The 22725-nt window shown below is 42.2% G+C and overlaps 2 long non-coding RNA genes across 2 annotated transcripts in view; one reads left to right on the forward strand and one right to left on the reverse strand.

Moving 5' to 3' along the window:
* The window catches only part of LOC144282994 (uncharacterized), a 54068-nt gene extending 36036 nt beyond the window's left edge, over positions 1-18032 (reverse strand). The window contains exon 1 of the long non-coding RNA XR_013351387.1: positions 17846-18032. This is a non-coding gene — a long non-coding RNA (uncharacterized LOC144282994). The remainder of the gene's footprint in view (positions 1-17845) is intronic.
* Positions 18033-20190: 2158 nt separating this feature from the next.
* LOC144282995 (uncharacterized) overlaps positions 20191-22725 on the forward strand; it is a 33565-nt gene continuing 31030 nt past the window's right edge. Inside the window, exons 1-2 of the long non-coding RNA XR_013351388.1 lie at positions 20191-20398; positions 21078-21118. This is a non-coding gene — a long non-coding RNA (uncharacterized LOC144282995). The remainder of the gene's footprint in view (positions 20399-21077; positions 21119-22725) is intronic.

Raw genomic sequence — 22725 nt, forward strand, 5'->3', positions numbered from 1 at the left:
CGGGGATCATCCTGGGGATCTAACATTTTTAGGAGAGACCTAGAGCAGTGCCACTTCTCTTCATGCAGGAGTTTCATTTTATTTTAAGTATTTTTCAAAGATGTATGCATGTATTTGAGAGAGAGCAGGGGTAGGGGTGGGGGTGGGAGGATAGAAGGAAAGAATCTTAAGCAGACTCTGCCCTGAGCACAGAGCCTGACGTGGGGCTCGATCTCACAAGCTTGAGATCACCACCTGAGCCAAACCAAGAGTCAGATGCTTAACTGACTGTGCCACCCAGGTGCCCCCACGTAAGAGTTTTAATAAAACTTTTCCCCCCTAGTTTTACTTACACTCGTCTCCAGAAGACTTACACACATATCCATGGTGGAGAGAACCCATAGCTAATACAAGTGACAAGATGATTATACCCAGAGTCACTCTTTCCCTCCAACTCTGCTGTTTCATTTTGGGTCCAGCTTGGGAGTGACTCCATCTTCTCAGGAGCCTCCCTAGTCACTCATCTGAGCAGACTCTTGGCAGGCAGCCCTCTAGTCTCACTGCACATGCTCAGGCATATCTAAATCCTAGCTTATGTGCAAATCAAATCCCCTTAGTATAGTACACAAAAAAAAGTTTTTACAGTAATAAAAATGGAAAGAAAGGTCATGAACTATTTAGGAGAGAGAAGATGTTGTACTTGGATTTCCCTTCCTGGTAGTTTCTAACAATTTTAGGCATTCCAGATGAGATTATTATTATAACTAAGCAATATTTTCAGCCCTAAGCTGTCTCCCTGCCAAGGTGGGCATAATGCAACCAACATGCTTCCAGATCTCAGGAGCTTGTAACGCAAAATAAAGTTATGTTTCTTTTAATATCCAAATCGATTTTAGATAGTTCACTCTTGTGCCGTGTTCCTCTTCCCAAGTGATTTATGGGAATCTCTGAGGAATTGTTAGATGTTCTAGCCATCCAACCCAGGGGTCTCATCTCAGATCTATCAGGTGTCTGGCCTCACAACCTCTGTTCCAGAGCTCTTGCAGGTCACATCACGTTATCTCATAAGTTGATTATCTGGGCTGCTTTCTCCGCATTCCAACTTTCCCCAAGCAGAGACATAGATCTCTTGGTTAACTCTCCAAAGGTGTCTAGGTCTACTGCAGTATTTTACAAAATTTCGTTGAATGCTAGAGTGATAACAGAAGTACACAGTTCAGTGTCCCACATGGCTGATAGTAGTGGGTATGTTTGAGTTTTATAGGAATTGAGCACAATTTAAGGGTCCCCACCTGGATCCTAAGCAGCTTCCTCATAGCAGTTACCAGATTAACCTGCATCAGGTTTAGCCTCCATGGTGTTTGGTTTGGGCACATTTCCACGTCTCTAAGCCCAGCCTTAGGATTCTTAACCTTGTAGAATGGAGGCTTCTCTCCCCACTTTCAAAATCTCTTGTTTCCTACCCTGGTAAAATCATCAGTTGGAATATCCATTTCCGCCAAAAGAAGGCACAATCCAGGGGCACCTGGGTGGCTCTGTCAGTTCAGCATCTGCCTTTGGCTCAGATCGTGATCTCAGAGTTCTGGGATCAAGTCCCACATCGGGCTCCCTGCTCAGGAGGGAATCTGCTTCTCCCTCTCCCTATTCCTCCCCCTCCCCACTTGTGCTCTCCCTCTCTGTCAAATAAGTAAATAACATCTCCTAAAAATTTTAAAAATTAAGAAAATGAAAAGAAGGCACAATGCTTCTCAATTTATAGGTTGTGATTTGTAGGGCCTCGATAAAATAATAATAGAAGCTAATAGAATATGTCCTGAGCTTTATATTATTTGATCTTAAACACATGTTCATAATTTGATCAAAATCTGTGTTTTATGTAACCATTACACTAATTTTTCAAAGGTACAGTGAAATGCAAAAAAAAAAAAAAATACATCAGCTTTCACCAGTGAACAAACACAAAACATCTTGATTTGCGGCATCTGCATTCAGATGACCTCACAATACCACCGAGAGGATTGGAACTTCTTCTACTGTAGGGTAACTCAAAAGTCTTACTGATGACTTTCCTGAAATAAAATGTACCTGTTTTAAAATTTTAAAAATTTTAAAAATTTCTTCTGTATTTTCAGAAGCTTCAAATCTACAGCAAGTCACAAAGGGCAATTCTCTCACTTAAAATATTAAAGTTCTGGGTTTATCAGATACTGTAGTGAATTACTAGAACTACCTCTACTACTGTCATTATTTATAGACATAGTGTATAAATATGTGATCTGCTCCCCGTATGTCATTCAATAGCTTATTTTGTAATACCTCATTGAGGGTTAGGGTTTTGCTTTCATTTCATAAATGAAGAAACTGAGGCTTAGAGAGATTAAATAACCTACCCAATTCATGTAACTAACATATGGCAGAGCTGATATGTGAAGCAAAATCATGTATGCATGATACTATGATCATTGAGAACCAATAGAAATAGGATGATATTCTGGGACCTTTACATTTTCTAAGAACAACTAATTACTTACAGACATCAAATCATTATGCTCTGGTCAAATATAGATCACCTGACCAGTGCCTATGACAGCCTCAAAGGTAAGCTCAACCTTTAGTTCTCTCCATCTCTGGACAGGTATCTACCAATGTCCCAAAATGTCATAACTAAGCACCAAGAGAGCCAAGCCGTGTATATGATGTGTTAAGTGTGTCTCAGGTTTCAGAAAATCGCCTCTCTTTTAAAAATTATTATTTACTACCTAACATTGGCATTCAGTTTCTCACATTTCTTATACCTTGTACAGGTTTAAAAATTAAATATATAATATATGTTATATACTTTGGTATAAATATTTAATATTTATATTTTAAGCATTAGATATAAATATTTTATATATCCAATTTTTTAAAAAGATTTATTTATTTTAGAGAGAGGGGAGACAGCACAAGAGGGAGGGGCAGAGGTAGAGGGAGAGAGAATCTCAAGTGGACTCTGCAATGAACATGGAGCCTGATGCAAGGCTCAATCTCACAACCCTGAGATCGAGACCTGAGCCAAAACCAAAAGTCAGAGGCTTAAATGACTGTGCCACTCAGGTGCCCCATATCCAATTACTTTAGTGTTCAATAACAGGATTTCTAACTTAGAAGTTTGAAAAAAAATCTTCTTGGATAGGGTTGACAGAGAATAAACAAAAATAAAAACACAGAACACCTTGCTATACTTGAATTTCAGATAAGTAACAAATAATTCCTTAGTAAAAGCATGTCTTCTACAATATTTGGGACATATTTAAACTTAAAAACATTCCTGGCTTATCTGAAATTCAAATTTAACGGAGTGCCCTGCGTTTTATCTGGCAGACCTGTTCTGTGGACACAAGCTTAAATCTCTAAGCCATTATTTTAATTCTATCTTCTGGTCATTTCGGGGTACTCCTTGAGAAATGAACACTTGTTGTTCCAATCTCTTTGGAAGTTCTGGTGCGGACCACTTAAATCACGAAATGGGTTGGTAGGTCCCTGATAGTTATTTGTCATTACAGAGATTTATAGCATATGTGGATCTTGATCTGAACTATAGTCAACTCAAGAAACTGTCTATGATACTCTGTTATTTTCTGCTGTGCCAAAGCCAAGGTAATTATGGATTTCTCTGGAGGAAAACACATCCATTGATTTTAAGTTGTTTGGGGGAAGTTAATTTAATGTAAGTTTCCTTCTGCCATGACTGTGACTTTCATATATTGTACACAACAGTTGGGTAGAAAACAAAATGCCTTTTGTTTAGAAGTCTGGTGTTTTGACATTTGTGTTTGTTTAGTTTTAGGAGGCAATTTGGGGAGAGGGGTTAGTGAAAAGCAGAAGAAGTCAGTGGAGACTTGAAGCAAAGTCCTTCACGTTAGGTCACTGAACTCCTGAGGTACAGGTTAAACTTTGGTTTGGGGAGTCTCCTTTGCCTCCAGTGGCCATCTCAGCAGCCCACCGCAGACGAGACAGAAATGTGAACGCCCTTCTGTCACTCAGCTGGTGTTGGCTCTCAGGATCTCATGAAACCAATCCACAGGAAAGCCGGATATTTGAACTTTTCACTCTTGATTCACTTTATTAGACAGCAGTGAAAGCCTTGTACTAAATGTTGAAGAGAAAATGCAAGACACCTTGTTAATTAACCTTTGCATTTCTCCTCTTTCCCCTCTTTAGATAGATTTTTAAAAATAAGTTATTTCTCCTTACTTCACTTGTCTGACCTGAAACATGTTGGAAATAAAGGTGATAAGAAGAAGGAAAATTTTTTAAAAAGATGAGGTACAGGGAGACCACCCAAGAAAATGTTTTTCTATGCTATTAAATGTTTTCCAGTCTTTTAGACTCATTTTTACTTCTGATCTGAACAGACTAGAACTGAATTTTTCAAATATTAAAAAAAAAATGGAAAATAACGGTCTGTGTCCAAATTCTTCACAGAACTTATGGAGGAATCTCTAATGTGTTAAAACATTATAGTTAGACCCTAAAAAGTTTCTGCATTAATAACCATTTTTTAAAAATAAGGATTTATTTTAAGATGGAAAACTGTAATCAAATCCTCATTCTTTTCTTTCTTGATGTTATAGAGTCAGAGCATTATCCAAATGCCAGAGAACCTCAACACAGAGCAGCCTAGCTGGGGACAAAATCAAAAGCGGGAAATTGTGGTGGGGGAGAAGAGTCAGAAATGATTGTATCCAAATCTTTAATTTCAGTTTCACATCTTTGATCTCAGTATTGTAGAGTTCTATGTGTATATACACTTACACACATACATAATCTCTGAGAGTTTATTCTCACGGAACAAATCCTTTGCTTACCATGTTAACACAATATAGCCACAAGTTCCACACGGCTTAATTTGAAAATAACCCTCATACTAGGATCATAAGCCATAAGTTTCCAAACTGACCGCTCTCAAAATGAGTGGATCCTTGACTTCCATAGAGACAAGTTAAACACATCCTCTCTCCAGACAGAGGAAATGCTGCGTTGTTTTGATGGATGAGGATTCATTTGGGACTGAGCAATCAAAAAGAAAAAAGGGAGACACTTCATGCACATACTATGAGATTTCAGAAAACCCTCTTTTCAGGAGAAGGCCCAAAGATGTCAAAATAAGCTTGTCCATAAATGGACTATTCATCACTCTTTGTCAACTTAGGTTCCAAAGCTCTTAACTACTAAATTGTTGTTTCAAACCAGGCTGCTCATGCGGCCTTGCTAGTATAGGTAATGTTCATATGAAACTACTCAAAGCTGTCTTGTTTTTCAGCTAGAGTAGAAGAACAGACTCTCCTTTTTCCAAGCTTGCCTCCCTTCCCCATTTTGGACACCCACCAGGCCCTGCTTTTGGTCACTAGCTCTAACTACTTTCCAGATTTCTCTGTTATTGAAGGATCATGCAGATATTCTCAAGAGAATGGTGATGGTCCCACTGAGGCTCTTTAACAGCATTCATATAAAACATCATATAATAAATATTGATTTTATATAAAACCATAATTCTCAATTAGGAGGCTGTTCCCAAACTCACTATACCTACTGCTTAAAACGCTCCTGCTGGAAGAATATCCATTTTCCTCATATTTGTTTTTGATGAAAATGTAGAACAGCTGGACAATCTTATTTTCTATTAAATTCTACAATATGGTTTAAAAGAAATAATTCTAAAAATAGGAAGTTTTTTCCTAAACGTTATTATCTTTACAACTTTTCAGCTATCAGATTTCACACTGAACAAAAAAAACAAAAAATTCCAATGAAAGACAAATTATGGCTAAATTCAGAGAAAAAAACAGTCATTTCTTTTTGAAAATAATAGCTATTGGTTATTAGTAATAATGAAATATATGTTCAGACTAAAAAATACAAATCACAGTGGCTAAATGAGCAGCTTATATTAATGTATCTTGCCATTATTCTATGACTTTTATCCATCCCAATCACAGTATGCTTTTTCTATAAAATAATTTTCCCCCAATTTTTCTTTTCATGAGTAGAGCGGTTTTATATTCTAACACCAATTGTCTCATATTTCAGCCACGTAAAATATTACCAACAGTAAAATAATCATACTTTATCACAAAATGTATATTTGTCTTAATAAACAACAGAGGGAAGGTTGATGCCCTTCTACGAAATCTAGACTATATGAGTGTATTAGTCTGTTCAGGCTGCTGTAACAAAATACTATATGCTGAGTGGCTTATCCACAACAGAAATTTATTTCCCACAAATCTGGGCATTATCACTTCTTAATAGCCTCAACTCCTATTACCATCACCTTGTTAGGATTTCAACCTATGAATGGAGGTGGGGTTGGGATATGAACATTAAGACCCGTACTGAGGAGTAATTAAGAATATGGTTTCTGAAGTTAAACAAATATGCCTAAACACCATTTGCCAGCTCTGTGACTTTGGACAAGTTTTTTTTTTTTTTTTTTTTATCCCTAGAAGTCTCAGTTCCCTGCTCTATAACCTAAGAATAATAGTAGTGCCTACCTCACAAGATTGCTGAAGATATTAAATAAAATCAAATGTTTATGGAAACATGCCTATAACAAAATAAGCAATAACTGAATTGTTAGCTGTCACTTTATCTTGCCTTTTAAATATTTCTCTGGTTGTGGGATAAAATAAGTAAGATAAACTTTTTTTTTTACCATTTATCTTTGTGTGAAAAGAATGTAATTCAATTCAATTCATTTAAAAAATCATTTATTTTTAAATCCTTCTATAAAACTGCTGAACAGGAGAGGTTGCAAAAGCGGAACCACAAACAAACCTTTCTTTAACGGCACATAAAACTGTTTTGGGGGACATTTACTCGGATGTCAAGTGATTACATAATCAAACAAGGCAGTCCATAACTTAGCACCAGAGTTAGGAGTTCAGGCATAAATTTGGAAAGACACTCTGAAAACTTAGAAGCCAATATGGACTGGAGTAAGTATGGAAAAGTTGAGATTTAGGCTGATAAAGGGGAAGGTTAGGGAAAAGAGCATGTTAACCAATGGACAGGATGAAAGGGGGAAAATATCTAAAAAAAAAAAAATGTAAATAGCGTGGCACAGTGCAAGGTGTGTGCTGATAAAAGCTCAAACAGAGGGGTATCTGCTCCTTGGTGTACTTAATCAAGAGCACTTCACTGGCAGGCTGTAGAGTAGGGGAACCATGTGGTGGTATGAGCAGATGAGTAACACAGAGAAAGTAGTATTTTAAGAATGTTAGTTTGGAATGGTTGCAGGTTGGATAGGGGAAAAAGGAGGTAGTCTGCAGATTGGATGGGGAAAGAGGAGGCTGAAGGCAGGAAAATCAGTTAGGAAACTATTACACTAATCCAGGAAGAAGGCTATGAAGTCCTGGAGTAAGCTGATGACAAAAAGAAGCAGATGGTTGTAGTTTTGTCAAAGACGAATTGATAGGACTGGGCAAATTCATTGGATATGTGGGGTGAAGTAAAAGGATGAGAAACTGGCTCTGATTCTAATCGCAAAATCACAGGACAGATGTGTCCTCTGCAGCCATCTGAGTCCTTTCCATCTACCCTGTCCTCTCAAAACTTGTACAAAATCGCTGGCCACCACATTTAAGAATCTCTGTTGATTTTAGATTCCCAGAGATACAGAACCTAAAACCTAAATTCAGCAATGCTGGTGATGTACCTGCTGAGAGCGAAAGTTGTTTAAAATCTGTATAATCAGAATATTTCAGATAATAATCTATCTGCCTAACATTTTTCACCACACGCCTCCTTTACTCATAGTGCCATTAAAAATGTTCAGTGCTCATTCCTGAAACCAACCCTGGACTTCTGGATCCAACAGTAAAGTCAATTATATGATTGCTTAAACATCAAAGCTTTTCCTCACTAATGTCCTTACCAGGGGACATAAATAGGCAGGTCTTTTCTCTCCAGTTGAGGCAAACACCTATGTAGTTCAAACCAGCATACTGTACATTCCTGTGTGATTTTATGTGTTTTATCGTTGGCAGATGGAATATCTGTTTTTCCCATTGCTATCAATTGAATGTGTGCAGTGCACACCCTGTCCAAAGCAGACCTGTTTTGTCGGGCAGAAGTCAGGGCTCACTGCCCTGGGACAGCCCATTTCTTGGAAATACTCATAGGATTTTCAGTTTCCCTTTTTGAGGTATACAAGGAAAATATTACCCTGAGGAAATATCAAAGGATTTCCTGACATCAGCCAGAGAAACAGGTGCACACATATTTGATTTGATAAAAATGGGGGATATGAGTGCAGTGGCCATGGTCCAGGCATCTCTCATTTGCCCTCCTCAACAATTTCATGGTCCACTCAGAAAACTTCCATCCTCAGTGATCACTGTCTCCATAACACATTTGAACGCCTTAGTCTGGAATTCAAGTTCCTTCACAGTCTGGCTCCCACTGACCTTTCCAACCATATTATGCGCTACACCCATTCAGGATCATGCCAAACTAAGCCACTTGCTGTGCCCTGATCCACAACCCAAACCCTGTGCTTGCTTCTGTCCTTTCTTCAACTCAAAGTAGTCTTCCTCTACAACCCAAATTTCCAAATTCTTGGTATCCTAAAAGTCCTTTTCCTTCACCAATCAATGAAGACTCTTCCTCCCCCAGGTGGAAATCAGTCATTGCAAGTTATTTGTATTTCTCTGATGGTACTTCCAAGTTCTACCTTGAAATATGGCCAGTGATCTCACCTGAGGATTGTATACTTCTTTGGGAGTTGATGCCTGATTCATCTTTGAGATCTTTGTTATAAGGTCTTACAGCTATCACATGATGGAAAGAATATTTTGGAGTGAGAGATGACTTGAGTTCAAGTCTACCTCCTGCTGAAGACCTCTCTGACTATCAATTCCTAAATTTCAATATATTTTTCAATATCCGATCTGATAATGGTATGAAAGTCATTGTTTGAACTGTAGAAGATAAAATAGTTTAATATAGTTTATAATATATTAATATTAATATTTTATAAAGGAAAAAGTGAAGAGTGAAATAAATGTATTCTCTGACATTGCTCAAAAGATGATTAATTCTTCTACAGAACATCACATACCTGACCAATTCATTCCACAATTGGAACATCCCTGAATTGGACCTGCTCATGAGAAGAGGACAAGTTAAAATATGATCCTGTTACTAAAATTGCTAAACCCTCCTCTCCTTGTCTCCTAATCCTCTTGGCATTTTTATATTACAAGCAGGCTATGTTACAGTGATTCACAAGTTCAAATACTGAAACCAAAAAGACTACCATTCATTCGTTCAACAAGTATTTACTGTATGTTTTTAAAGACCAGGCAACCTGCTAGGTTCTGGGGTTAGAAAGATGAGAGAGACAAAATTCCTTCTTGCTCTTGAGATGTTTACAGACTAGTAGAGGAGAAAATGAGCTTGATATCAATTTCATTGCAATATATAACATGGTATGTTAGGTTTTGGAGTAAGGTAGAAATAGAGAGTGGTCAATAAAGAGCTTGCCTAATGAAACTGATTATATGGTTTATGATACCCATCCATCATCAAGAAAATGTATTCCCACTTCAGTGTGCATTTGAAGTGCATTTAAGGGATGGCTGAGTGACTCAGCAGTTGGCTCAGGGCATGATCCCAGGGTCCTGGGATCGAGTCCCATGTTGGGCTCCCTGCATGGAGCCTGCTTCTCCCTCTGCCTGTGTCTCTGCCTCTTTCTCTGTGTCTCTCATGAATACATAATAAAATCTTTTAAAACATAAGGTGAATTTAAGTCCATTGTGAAAAAATGTGGATGGTGAGAATGTGATTTATGCCTGTTCTCCACACTCCATAGTGGACTTGAATCTTGAAATTCCCTGGAGAAAGGCTTGCTTGAAACTCAAGAATTATACTAAGTCTGTTTTTCATTGTCTCTAACGAAAAATCAAAGCTGGAAAGCATTGAAAAGGAGAGAGAAATCTCTTAGGGTCCCATTGACCGTGGGTAAAGGGGGAGTTAGATGTTGTTTAGTGTTGGAAAGAGAGGGATTCACACCCTGCCCATCGGAGCAGAATGTACCGTGTGTGTGTGTGTGTGTGTGTGTGTGCGCGCGTGTGTCTGTATAGGGAGAGATGATTGAACACATAGAAGTTTGGTAATATAAGGGTTGAGGCACACTCTGCTCTTCATTCCTGGGAGTTCCCTGAAAAGGGAAGCAAGGTCCTTGGATACCTGTCCACATGGTGGAGTGCAGACCAGGGAGGCTGACAGCATGTTTAGTCTCAGGGTTTTCAGAAAAGTCCAGGAGAATATCCAAAATGGCACTGTTCCTTAGGGAAGAAGAACACTGTTTTTACAATGTAACTACAATAATATGTAACATACAAATACAAATATTGGTAACAATTCATGACATTATTTTTTTTATTGATAAGGAATGACAACTGATGTGTGTTATTTAACTCACTCAAGTTGTCTGAGCTGAGTGTAATTTCCAGATCTGATTTTCTATAATAGCTTTTTGAGCTAAACTTGAGAAAATCTAGGAGTTGTAAATGAAAATGCTGGAAACCAGTATTTTATTTTTATTTCATTGAAGTTCATGTAAGTTTATTTTATTTTAAAGATTTTATTTATTTATTAATGAGAGACATACAGAGAGAGAGAGGCAGAGACACAGGCAGAGGGAGAAGCAGGCTCCATGCAGGGACCCCGATGTGGGACTCGATCCCGATCCTGGGTCTCCAGGATCAGGCCCTGGGCTGAAGGCGGCGCTAAACTGCTGAGCCACCTGGGCTGCCCTTATGTAAGTGTAAATAACAAATACGCAACTAGATTATTCATCCTATTTACTTATCCTTGGTCACTTATTTGACACTACATTGTGACATCTTCTTGGTCCTATAGTTACTTATATCTGTGACAGATGTCATCTTTGAAGACAGTTCTTCAAGAACTGTTTTTATTATTGGAAAACATTAATTTAGTAGTTTAAGGGTCATATGAGGTGGTTAGGCTTGCCCAGACAGTTTCAGGATCACATACCTGGAAATTTCCCTGTTTCATTCATGTTCAGAAAACAATGAATGAGGGGTACCCACAAATTCTAGGGAATGACTCAGAGTGGTTCAGTTCTGATCTGCATTTTAAAATTCCTTCTTCAAAATAAATAAATTAGTTAATTAATTAGTTAATTAATATTCTTGCTTCATGTCAAATTATTATGTTTTGTAGGCCATTATGTAGCCTGTGTTCCAATACTTCTAAAATCTCACCTAATTTTCTGTGGTTGATTAACATTTATTTACTACTATGGTGTAGACATTTAATTGGATAAAAATAGATCTTTGATCAATGCTATATATGCTTATCTGAAGCAATGTATCTATTAAGTATAATTTAAGGTTTTTTTTTTTTCCCAAAAGTGTCTTTTTCTAAATTTTCAATTATCAAAGAAATATTCCATGGGTTTCATTTGTCAATCTGCACTTGACTCTATTAGTTAAACTGGAATATACTGACAACATTACTTGTAATTTTGAACAAAATTGTAGAATTGTATAGGTAAGTGTACAAATAATAGAACACACACACACACATATATACAGCTATATACACAAATATAGTATTGTGTGCATATAGTATTGTGTTCATATAAGTCTATATAATTGCACAGATAATATAATGCAACTAACTCATACCCACATACTATTTTTATAGTACACAGGACAATTGTTTAGTATGTGCATCTACAGTTTTTAAATACTCATACCCCTTGACCCATTCATTCCATTTCTGTGATCTGTTCTAACGAAGCAATTGTAAATATATAAGAAATATTAGCCACTAAGATATTTATTGCACCATTATTTGTGCTAGAGAAAAATTCAAACTGTTTACATTTACAGAATAGGAGAATGGAGAGGTAACTGGTATTATAACTCTTTGAAGGGCTATCACGCAAAATCATGTTTACAAAGATTTTATAACAACATGGAAAATGCTTATGTTAAAAAGTTAGTTGAAAAAAATTAGACACAAAATTGCACAGGTATAGATGGAAACTAGGAAGAAAGCAGAACTCTCAAATCATCCATGCTTTAGACATTACACTCACCACTTAACTCTATCTCCATTACAGGAAGAAAAAGAAAAAAAAACACAACAAAACCCTAAACATACAGAGGAATATTTGCCTGAACATAAATATCTAGGTACTTAAAAGGCTACAAATTTTAGTTAAATAAAAATTAGATTCCTTTAGCTATAAGAGCCCTTTACATAATTGCTGTGTATTTTTGAATAACCTCTTTAACTTCCCTGAGTCAATTTCATTCATAAAACAGTGGTGGTAATATCAAAATATCAAAATCTCACATCTTTGTGAGAACTGAAATATATTATTCTTAGAGCCAAAGTAAATTAGTGCCTGTGTTTTAGTGATGAGTCACAACTACAGAGTGATAAAACATACTCATGCATCTATATACACACACATGATTCTTTAAATCAATAGAGAAAGATAGAAATTTAAAGGAAAAACTGGATAATTTACAAACAAGCAAACTTTAAGAGAAAAGAAAGGTCAGTTTTTTTTTTTTTTTTTTTTTTTTTGAAAGGTCAGTTTTTGAAAATAAACCTATATCTTACATGGTCTAAGACATCTTTCATAACATTATCCTGAAACTCCTTCATAGGCCCTACATGTACAATTTGAAAACCAACCTACAGCTTGAGAATCTTCTCAGGGATCTTGCCTCAGTTATTAATAATTGCTCTTTCCCTTATTAACTGTTGCCTGGAAATTAGCCTAAGGTGACATTAAAGAAAGCGGAGGGTGATACTGCATTCATTCTCAGAGCCTACTGCCCCCTAAAGGATGCTCCCGACTTTCAAGCCAAAGAGCTGCTTACTAGAGGGTAGCTGAGATACTCTCTTCTGGCCAACATAATCCCATTAGAAGTCCACGTCAGGCCAAATTCTCAACTGCCCCTCCCAACTGGCAATGTGAAGAAGCCCATGCCTCTGTGGTTTAGCTACCCGTTGTTTTGAGTAATGACTTTTATGATGCCACAGGCTGCTGAGCCAAAATAATAATATGGGATCGTAAAAGAGGAATGCCTCCACTGAAAATTGTCTCCATACAAATGGCATTCAGAGACTAGCAGAGGGGAAATGAGGGCATCTACGGTTTTATCATTAACATCAAGGGCAGCCAGCAGAGGCCAATCGGGAAAGCTGATCCTCTTTGCATCCTTTTTAAGTAGATAATCTCAAAGCAGATCCTGTACTCCTGGGAATTTCCAGAGTTTATAACATCTGACCCTGCCACTTGCGCCATAGTTAAGATTTTAAACCAGTTCTCCCTTCTTATGGTATGAGGTGCCTCATGACACAGGCTACCCTGCTAGATGTGATAGAAGAGATACAGAACATAAGAGATCAGGTCTAGTTTCTCTTTTCTGACATCACTATGCTGGCAACTAGGTCTTTCCTTCATGACATGCTACAAGCTTGGCCTCCAGCTTTTATGCACCTTTGATGTTTCCTGAGAAGTTAGACCATGCTGTCGCTGGAGGGCAATGCAGTGCCATATTGCTTTTACATAGTCTCCCACTGTATGATCACTCCCATGAGGTTTTTTTTTAAGATTTTATTTATTTATTCATAGACACAGAGAGAGAGAGAGAGAGAGAAAGAGAGAAAGAGAGAGAGGCAGAGACACAGGCAGAGAGAGAAGCCGGCTCCATGCAGGGAGCCCGACGTGGGACTCCATCCCAGGTCTCCAGGATCACACCCCGGGCTGCAGGCGGCGCTAAACCGCTGCGCCACCAGGCTGCCCTCCCATGAGATTTTGGAGACAGGAATCTATCTGTGTTATAACATCTTGAAACCTGGATAGACATTTGGTTGCACCTAAGAAGAATTTCATTGTTTTTATCTCAGATGGCTCAGTTAAAATAGGAGCTAGATGACAAAGACAGGGAGTTGCCTCTATTCTTGGCATGAAAAAGTTAGATGAAAGGCTTAGTGATATGCTTGGTATATAATTGACACTCTCCCAACATTAACTCAATAGAGCTTTAGGAATCAGAGAGTTGAGAAGACGTCAATGAAATTGAGAACGCATGCCTGTTAGGTTAATTCATAATTTATTGTGAATCTTCATATCGTTTGCGTCCAGAACTGTACAGACTCAATTTCCTGAACGGAGGAGATATTGCTATTGAAATATCAAGAAGAATATATTGTATAAATTGCTTGCTAAAGGAACCTGACGTTTGTAGCATTTCTAGTGTTTATACTGGAAGAGGTTTGAACCTAGTGAAATGGGTCCCCCACCCCACTGAGGAAGACAGGCAAGCACGTAAGCATGTTTATGTACTGATCTGACTTTGTATGAGATGGTGAGTGTGTGAGCCCAAGAGTGCCAGATTGGCCCAAGAACAAGTTGGTGGGTGGGGACAAATCCGGTGGAAATAGGTAGTGACAACTAGAGTGGGAGACAGAGGAAAGGCTGCTCAATAGAGGCTGAACATTAGGCTTGATAATGTGAAATGTTAAATTCTGGCAACTTAAACAATATTATATCTTTGTGTGTTAAACTAGGACTTGCGTGGTGGAAAGGGGAAAGGAATGTATATGAGCATAGGTATGCATGACATTTATGGCCACATCTTAAAGTCTGCTCTTGCACATCTTATAAAAAGTCATTATATAATATTTAAGATGCATGCAGTTTTACTGAATAACATCTCCAGCTTAAAATGAAATATTATTATAATAAAATATTCCAGTTACCTATGCCAGATTGAGCCACTCTCTCTCACCCTTAAATGAACAAATATCTTGAATTGGTTGTCATTTATTTCCATGCAATTCTTTATTTATTGCCACTTAGGCATTAAACAAGATGTAGTGTTATTTTATATTCTTCTTCACTGGACGCTATTCTTTCAACTTATCTTCCCTACCATCAGTCCCAAAGTCTGTGGTAGAGTCGCGTTTATCCTACCTGCTTACTCATGTTTAATAGCATGATACTCCTTTCCTCTCTCAGCACCGGCACCACTAGCATGAGAACATTGACGAATGGCTCCATTTTCTCAGCAGGACAAAATACATCACACACAGTTCCACATAATTCTTTAAAAATTCCAGATGCTTGGTGGTACATTAATTTAAGGCGTCCTATTACAGAGAGGTAACGTGAAGTTCGGAATTGAAGTCCCAGCTCCGTTCACCACCAACTAAGTTTGGCCAAGTCATTTGTCTTCCTAGAACTCGTTCTGGTAACTTACAAAGTGGAGGAGCTGAATGACATGTAAATTAGCTCTAATATTTCCAACTCTAATATTCTTTTATTTTGCTCTTTTCCTTCAGTATGGATGAATAGACTCACCATCTCCATTATTAAATGGTCTTTCCTTAAAACTCTCTTTTGTCATTTTCTTGAAACATTTATGGACCAATAGAGTTGACAATGTTTCTATACATATGTTCCACAGTATAGACTAAATCCATTTTCAAAACGCATTTTCTTATCAATTTGCTTCAAGGAACCAGTCTTAGCCTGCTTAGTATTCTGTGGAATGTATTCAGTAGTCACTAAAATTGTTACTGATAATCTGAACATGTGATATAATACCTTTTGCTAAGGTAGTCTTAATTTGAACCCCATGTAAGGCAATTGCTAACCCAAGTATTTCAAAGCTGACACATTTCCACCTGTATGAAGTCTTTCCAGGAAAGGATTCAAGGATAGATGCAAAGACACAGTGCGGTGAGGATGATTTCCATTCTCATAGTTTATACACAGCTGGCTGTTATCCCTGAAAAACCATCACTTTAAACAGAAATATTCCATGTGTAATCCCTGACAATTTCAAACTGAAAAGTGTGAGGACAATCAATTAAATAATCTTTATGTTCCAAGAAAATGAAATAGACTTTTCTCCATTATAAAAGTGATCCTTTACCATTTCTTTCCTTCAATGAATGTAAAAAGTCACGTCTAAGAGTCTCCACGTAGGAAAAGTAGGCACATGGTTGATAGGAAGGCCAAACGTGTGTCCTGTTTTCATCCATTAAATGCTATTTGCTTTATACAGTATATATTTATGGTTTCTGAAATTGGGATGCTTATTGAATTTAAAGAGAGAAACTTTGGGACGCCTGGGTGGCTCAGCAGTTGAGCATCTACCTTTGGCTCAGGTGGTGATCTCAGTGTCCCGGGACAGAGTCCCACATCGGGCTCCTTGTATGGAGCCTGCTTCTCCTATCTCTGCCTCTCTCTGCGTCTCTCATGAATAAGTAAATAAAATATTCACAAAAATAAAAAAATAAATAAAGAGAGGAACTTTGTATTTGTATGAACAGACTCCAAGAACAAGGCTGAATTTTTGATGCCCCGTGCTAACGCATGTTGAATAACTGTGACAGGCAACGAAAGGGGCATAACTCAGGAGTCGTCCGCATTCATTCATTTAAACAGTACTTTTCAAGTGTAACTACTAATTTCAGCTCAACAAACAATTACTAAATGTTCCTTGTGAGCCTGGGACCGCTAGGGTGCTTGAAGTATCCATATGTAAAGAATATGTATACAGCTGGGAATCCCACTCCAGCAGTACATAGCTAGGGGCTACACGTCATGGAAAAGCCTCCAGTTTCTCCTTTAAAATAGGAAAAGAAGAAGAGTTGGAAATAGGCATTTGTATTCACATCCTTAAAGATACAAACACTATACTGAAAGTCCGCTAAAATGTTCTTGAGCCTACTCACATTTGCTCAACCTAGAAGTAAACACTGTAGAAGTCTAGAAGTCTGTCCTGGTACTCAAGGGAACTTGAATTGAGGGGCATACTTTCCTTTATAATTAAAATCTTGACATCTTATTTCGAATTAATATATCTATGAAGGAATTGTATTTTCTTTTCTAATCACCGTTTTACCTCTGGCAGACATTTACAATATTAAACTTTTTTTAAAAGATATTTCTCAGTGAGCGCTGGTGGAAATAGCAGCGGGAAGTGCGGCCTCTCCCTTAGAAGCTGAAGTTGTTAAGATAGTATGTGAGAACTGGCTCATTGCGGAGCTAATCACCGAATAAGAGTAAACCACTTCTCAACAATGCACTATTCTCTTTCAAAATCATGAGACTTTTCATATCCAGCTTCCAAAATCTCATTAGAATGTCTCCTTCCTGGGATCCCTGGGTGGCGCAGCGGTTTAGCGCCTGCCTTTGGCCCAGGGCGCAATCCTGGAGACCCGGGATCGAATCCCACGTCGGGCTCCCGGTGCATGGAGCCTGCTTCTCCCTCTGCCTGTGTCTCTGCCCCTCTCTCTCTCTGTGACTATCATAAATAAATAAAAAATCAAAAAAAAAATAGAATGTCTCCTTCCGGCAACCAAACTGGTTAACAATAAATAATTCATCAACCTCAAGAGGCTAAGGAAATTTTGAAAGGTGTTCTGGTTTAACAAAAACAAAATGGTCTCATTTATACAACGTGTCAAGGAATTAAAAATAGGTGAAAAGTTCATATCTGTACTCTGGAAGGACTCCCCATGAATAATACAATAGCACCTCAATTGCATTATGCAAAATGTTTGCTGAACCCCATCACCTGTCTACCCCCATTGAACATGGCTTTTTTTTTTTTTTACATGTGCACTGTCTAAATTTAATCAGATCACCTTCTCTTTAGTACATTTCTTATATCCCTAAAACTTGCTCTTCCAGAGTAAAGATCAAACCATATAAAGATCTATGGTCTTCATGTCAAACATGCACCGTGCTCCTATTACTTGCAGGTGTCACGCGGGCGCGGGGGTCAGGAGGTGAAGAAGTCACGATCCTCACCAGGTCGGGTCGGTGCAGTAGGCCCAGGGTCGTCAGCGGCGGGCACGGGGAAGCCCCGAGACCTGGTCCTTGAACTCAACTGTCTGATGCTCTGGTCTGATTCCCACGGGGCCCCGTGAAGCCCGCAGCGCCCGGGAGGCCGCGTCCAGGTGAACCGGGCCCTGGGGCCGGACCGGGAACCAGTCGCTTCCAAGCTTCTAGAACGTCCTTGACGGATTTCTAACAGCCGCGCCCCCCCACCCCGTCCCCCTTCCCCCGTGGCCCCCGCGTGCCCGGGGCGGGGGGGGGGGGACCTGGGGGGGAGGGGAGGGCCGGGGGGACCTCCGGGGGGCGGGCCTGGGGGGGACCTTGGAGGAGGGAGGGCCTGGGGGGACCTCGGGGGTGACCTGGGGGGGAGGTCCTGGGGGGGACCTCGGCGGGGGGAGGTCCTGGGGGGGGACCTAGGGGGGGAGGGGAGGGCCGGGGGGACCTCCGGGGGGCGGGCCTGGGGGGACCTTGGAGGAGGGAGGGCCTGGGGGGACCTCGGGGGTGACCTGGGGGGGAGGTCCTGGGGGGGACCTCGGCGGGGGGAGGTCCTGGGGGGGGACCTAGGGGGTGAGGGGAGGGCCGGGGGGACCTCCGGGGGGCGGGCCTGGGGGGGACCTTGGAGGAGGGAGGGCCTGGGGGGACCTCGGGGGTGACCTGGGGGGGAGGTCCTGGGGGGGACCTCGGCGGGGGGAGGTCCTGGGGGGGACCTAGGGGGTGAGGGGAGGGCCGGGGGGACCTCCGGGGGGCGGGCCTGGGGGGGACCTTGGAGGAGGGAGGGCCTGGGGGGGACCTCGGGGGGGGACCTGGGGGGGGAGGGCCGGGGGGGTACCTCGGGGGGGGAGGGCCTGGGGGGGACCTTGGAGGAGGGAGGGCCTGTGGGGGGAGGTCCTGGGGGGGACCTCGGCGGGGGGAGGTCCTGGGGGGGGACCTAGGGGGGGAGGGGAGGGCCGGGGGGGACCTCCGGGGGGCGGGCCTGGGGGGGACCTTGGAGGAGGGAGGGCCTGGGGGGGACCTCGGGGGGGGACCTGGGGGGCGAGGGCCAGGGGGGTACCTCGGGGGGGGAGGGCCTGGGGGGGACCTTGGAGGAGGGAGGGCCTGTGGGGGGAGGTCCTGGGGGGACCTCGGCGGGGGGAGGTCCTGGGGGGGGACCTAGGGGGGGAGGGGAGGGCCGGGGGGGACCTCCGGGGGGCGGGCCTGGGGGGGACCTTGGAGGAGGGAGGGCCTGGGGGGGACCTCGGGGGGGGACCTGGGGGGCGAGGGCCGGGGGGGAACCTCGGGTGGGGAGGGCCTGGGGGAACCTCCGGGGGGGGCGGGAAGGCCTGGGGGTACCTCGGGGGGCGGGCCTCGGGGGGGAGGGCGGGCAGGAGTCACCTGGGCAGCGGTCGGGCGCACAGTTCCGGCCCGAGCCTCGCCTCCAGGCGCCAGGGGTCGCGGGCCGCACCCGCCGCTGCAGGGAACCCGGGCGCCGCGAACCGGCCGGTGCGGAGCTGCAGAACCGTGTCCGGCTCTCTCGGGCCTCCAGGCGGGTCCGCAGGCCGCTTGAAGACCAGGTGCTCAGAGGGGTTAGGGGCCTGCGCCGGGGGCACCGGGCAGTCAGAAGGCCCGGCCGGCTTTCCAGGGCAGAGCAGCGTGGACAAGCCCCGCGCCCGGCCAGCACCCAGGGCCCGGCCAGCACCGAGGGCCCGGCCAGTACCCAGAGCCCGGTCAGCACCCAGGGCCCGGTCAGCACCCAGGGCCCGGCCAGCACCCAGGGCCCAGTCAGCACCCAGGGCCCCGATCAGCACCCAGGGCCCGGCCAGCACCCAGGGCCCGGCCAGCACCCAGGGCCCAGTCAGCACCCAGGGCCCGGCCAGCACCCAGGGCCCGGTCAGCACCAAGGGCCCGGCCAGCACCCAGGGCCCGGTCAGCACCGAGGGCCCGGCCAGCACCGAGGGCCCGGCCAGCACCCAGGGCCCGGTCAGCACCCAGGGCCCGGCCAGCACCGAGGGCCCGGTCAGCACCCAGGGCCCAGTCAGCACCGAGGGCCCGGCCAGCACCGAGGGCCCGGCCAGCACCCAGGGCCTGGCCAGCACCCAGGGCCCCGATCAGCACCCAGGGCCCGGCCAGCACCCAGGGCCCCGATTAGCACCCAGGGCCCAGTCAGCACCCAGGGCCCGGCTAGCACCCAGGGCCCGGCCAGCACCCAGGGCCCCGATCAGCACCCAGGGCCCGGCCAGCACCCAGGGCCCAGCCAGCACCCAGGGCCCGGCTAGCACCCAGGGCCCGGCCAGCACCCAGGGCCCCGATCAGCACCCAGGGCCCGGCCAGCACCCAGGGCCCGGCCCACACCCAGGGCCCAGCCAGCACCCAGGGCCCGGCCAGCACCCAGGGCCTGATCACCCAGGGCCCAGTCAGCACCCAGGGCCCGGCCAGCACCCAGGGCCGCATGCCTCCGCGGTTTTAGGAGCGCTGTGCCCACGCACACACATCACCTGACACCCATTTACCTGTCGGGGCCCTGAAGACTTGGAGTTCGACTGCCACCAGGTAAAGTTATTTGTCACTAGAGACTTAGTCCTTGACAACTGTTGCACCTCCCAACTTTCTCGCCTCCATCCAAAATTCACTCCGCCCCAGCAGCCCCTCCCAGTACTAGCCGAGGGTGAAGTCGCCGCCGCGGCACCTGCCAGATGCTTTTCACACGTTTAGAAGAATTTTTCTCTAAAAAGGAAATATCTGCAAAATACCAGAGGATCTTTTAAAGACGATACTTAGGATACGTTGCCCTTTTGTAAACATACAAAAGGGGGAGATAGTAAGCATCCTTAGTATGCCAGGTATACTTTGGTTCCACAAAGTAAGCCAAAATTCTGCTTATTGGGGGGGGGGGGGGGGTGGTGATACTGTGAAAGAGTAGTCAATGCCAGTTTTTCTAGCTCTCCAGCGCTCTGCAGGGACTGGATTTGGGCCATATGAGAATAATTTCTACTGTTAGATCAATATGGAAATGGAGAGAGAAACTTGATAAGCTATTCCCAGCCTGGTGAGTTAGGAGTTAAACTTTAGAGCTGACACCCCAGCATTTGGTAATCCTCCCACCTCATACAGTACTTGGCTGCAAAATCTGTGAAGTAGCCTCCTTCCGGAAGTCAGGTTTTCTTGTAATACCATAATTGGTTAAGTATGTATAATGGCGAATTTAACAACTAAGTCCCTTGATTTTCAGAACAAATGGCACCCACATGCTTGCTGTTGACCTTCTAAATTGTGAGTAAGATATGCCAGGTTGCCATAAGCCATGGGGTGTTCAAATGACTCCCCGTGGGCCCCCCCACCCTTGTTTGCAATGCTATCTACTCTGTAATGAAATGACAAGACCGAATTATATCAGAGAAGAACACCCACAGATACACCCTAAATCATGCAAATGAACATTTTGAAATTCAGTGGTAATTTAGGAAGGTGGTCTCCAGTACACTTCCTTTCCTTATACAGGCAGAGCTAACGATTCTGTTTTAAGACAAAACTCCAATTGTTCTTGAAACTAGCGAATCACAAATCAACTGCTGCTAGTAAAATGAAGGTAAAGTAGTTACACGTTGGAGAAAAAAGATTTTAGAATTCACAAATAATTATAGAAATAACCAATATGTTATGTTATAATCATATGGAAAGAGTGTAGGTTGTAAAAATTACAAACACTGAAAATTCACTTGGTCACTAGGTCTTTACACACTAAAACTCAAAGTATGGCTGTTTGAATAGTCATGATACAGAGTTCTATCTTCAGATAAATCATTATAAGCTCAACCAGTTGAAAGTTAGAAAAAGAAGCAAAAGCAAGTGACGTATTCACCTACTAAAATTAACTTTGTGTAGTTTGAAATAAGTGCATAAAGTACAATAAAAATATTTTTAACTTGATTCTGGTAGTTAACTAATTAATCTGGAAAATTAATTAAATTAGGGAACAATGAGAAATTTTAGGTATCATCAATAATTTCTTATATGTACTTAAAGTGAATAATTATGTATTCAAGTTTCAGTCTTTTGATGTAGGATGAAAGCTATACCCTTGAGAATACACCTATTGATAGGAATTTCCTCTGGTTTTTCTCCCATGAGCCACACCCACAATATTGACCAAGATTTCCAGTTTCAGCTGGTTGAAAGGATATAGGAATTTAAATACTTTAGTGAAGCAAAAAGCATGCTAAAAATCCTTTTAGATTTCCATGGTTTGACAATTTTTTCCAAATATCTTGTTTTCCTCTAATTTAACATCATTTTTTAGTCATTTTTTTTCTTTATTGGGTTGTTCCAAAGCATTTAACTTAATATTCTTACAAATATCTCTCTTCTGTTTCCCATTCATATGTCATTGATTTACATAAATATTTAATTAAATTACGTCATTAAAATAATAAGTACAATTGGCATAAAATGTTTGGGAGAAACAAAGCTAAACTCAGCAAGTGAGAGCTGTAGTACATAAATATGTGAGAGTAGCATTCAGGCGCTACAGGACACCCACTTATCTTTTACAGAAGAAATGAAGAATGCTTGTTATTCCATAAAATTCATTAAGCAAAAGTCAAGTGAAACTTAATTTTTAGTAGGTGAAATTTTTGTGGGCAACAATGTGTCATGAAAATGTACCAGTATACTGCAATACATTTTATGGGAATTTATAAATGTTTCCATTAACTTTTTATTATGAAGTCTTGATAGTCCAGGTCATAATTTCTGCCCATGAGTAGGAAAAAAAAAATTCAACTAATAGAAGCAAACCCAGAAAGATATTTATTGTTCAAGTTCAGAAATCTATAATGTTAAGATTCTGAACCAGAATGCTGAGATGCTCCTAGCCTGTC

This window comes from Canis aureus, chromosome 14, assembly GCF_053574225.1.
Source record: "Canis aureus isolate CA01 chromosome 14, VMU_Caureus_v.1.0, whole genome shotgun sequence".
NCBI lineage: Eukaryota > Metazoa > Chordata > Mammalia > Carnivora > Canidae > Canis > Canis aureus.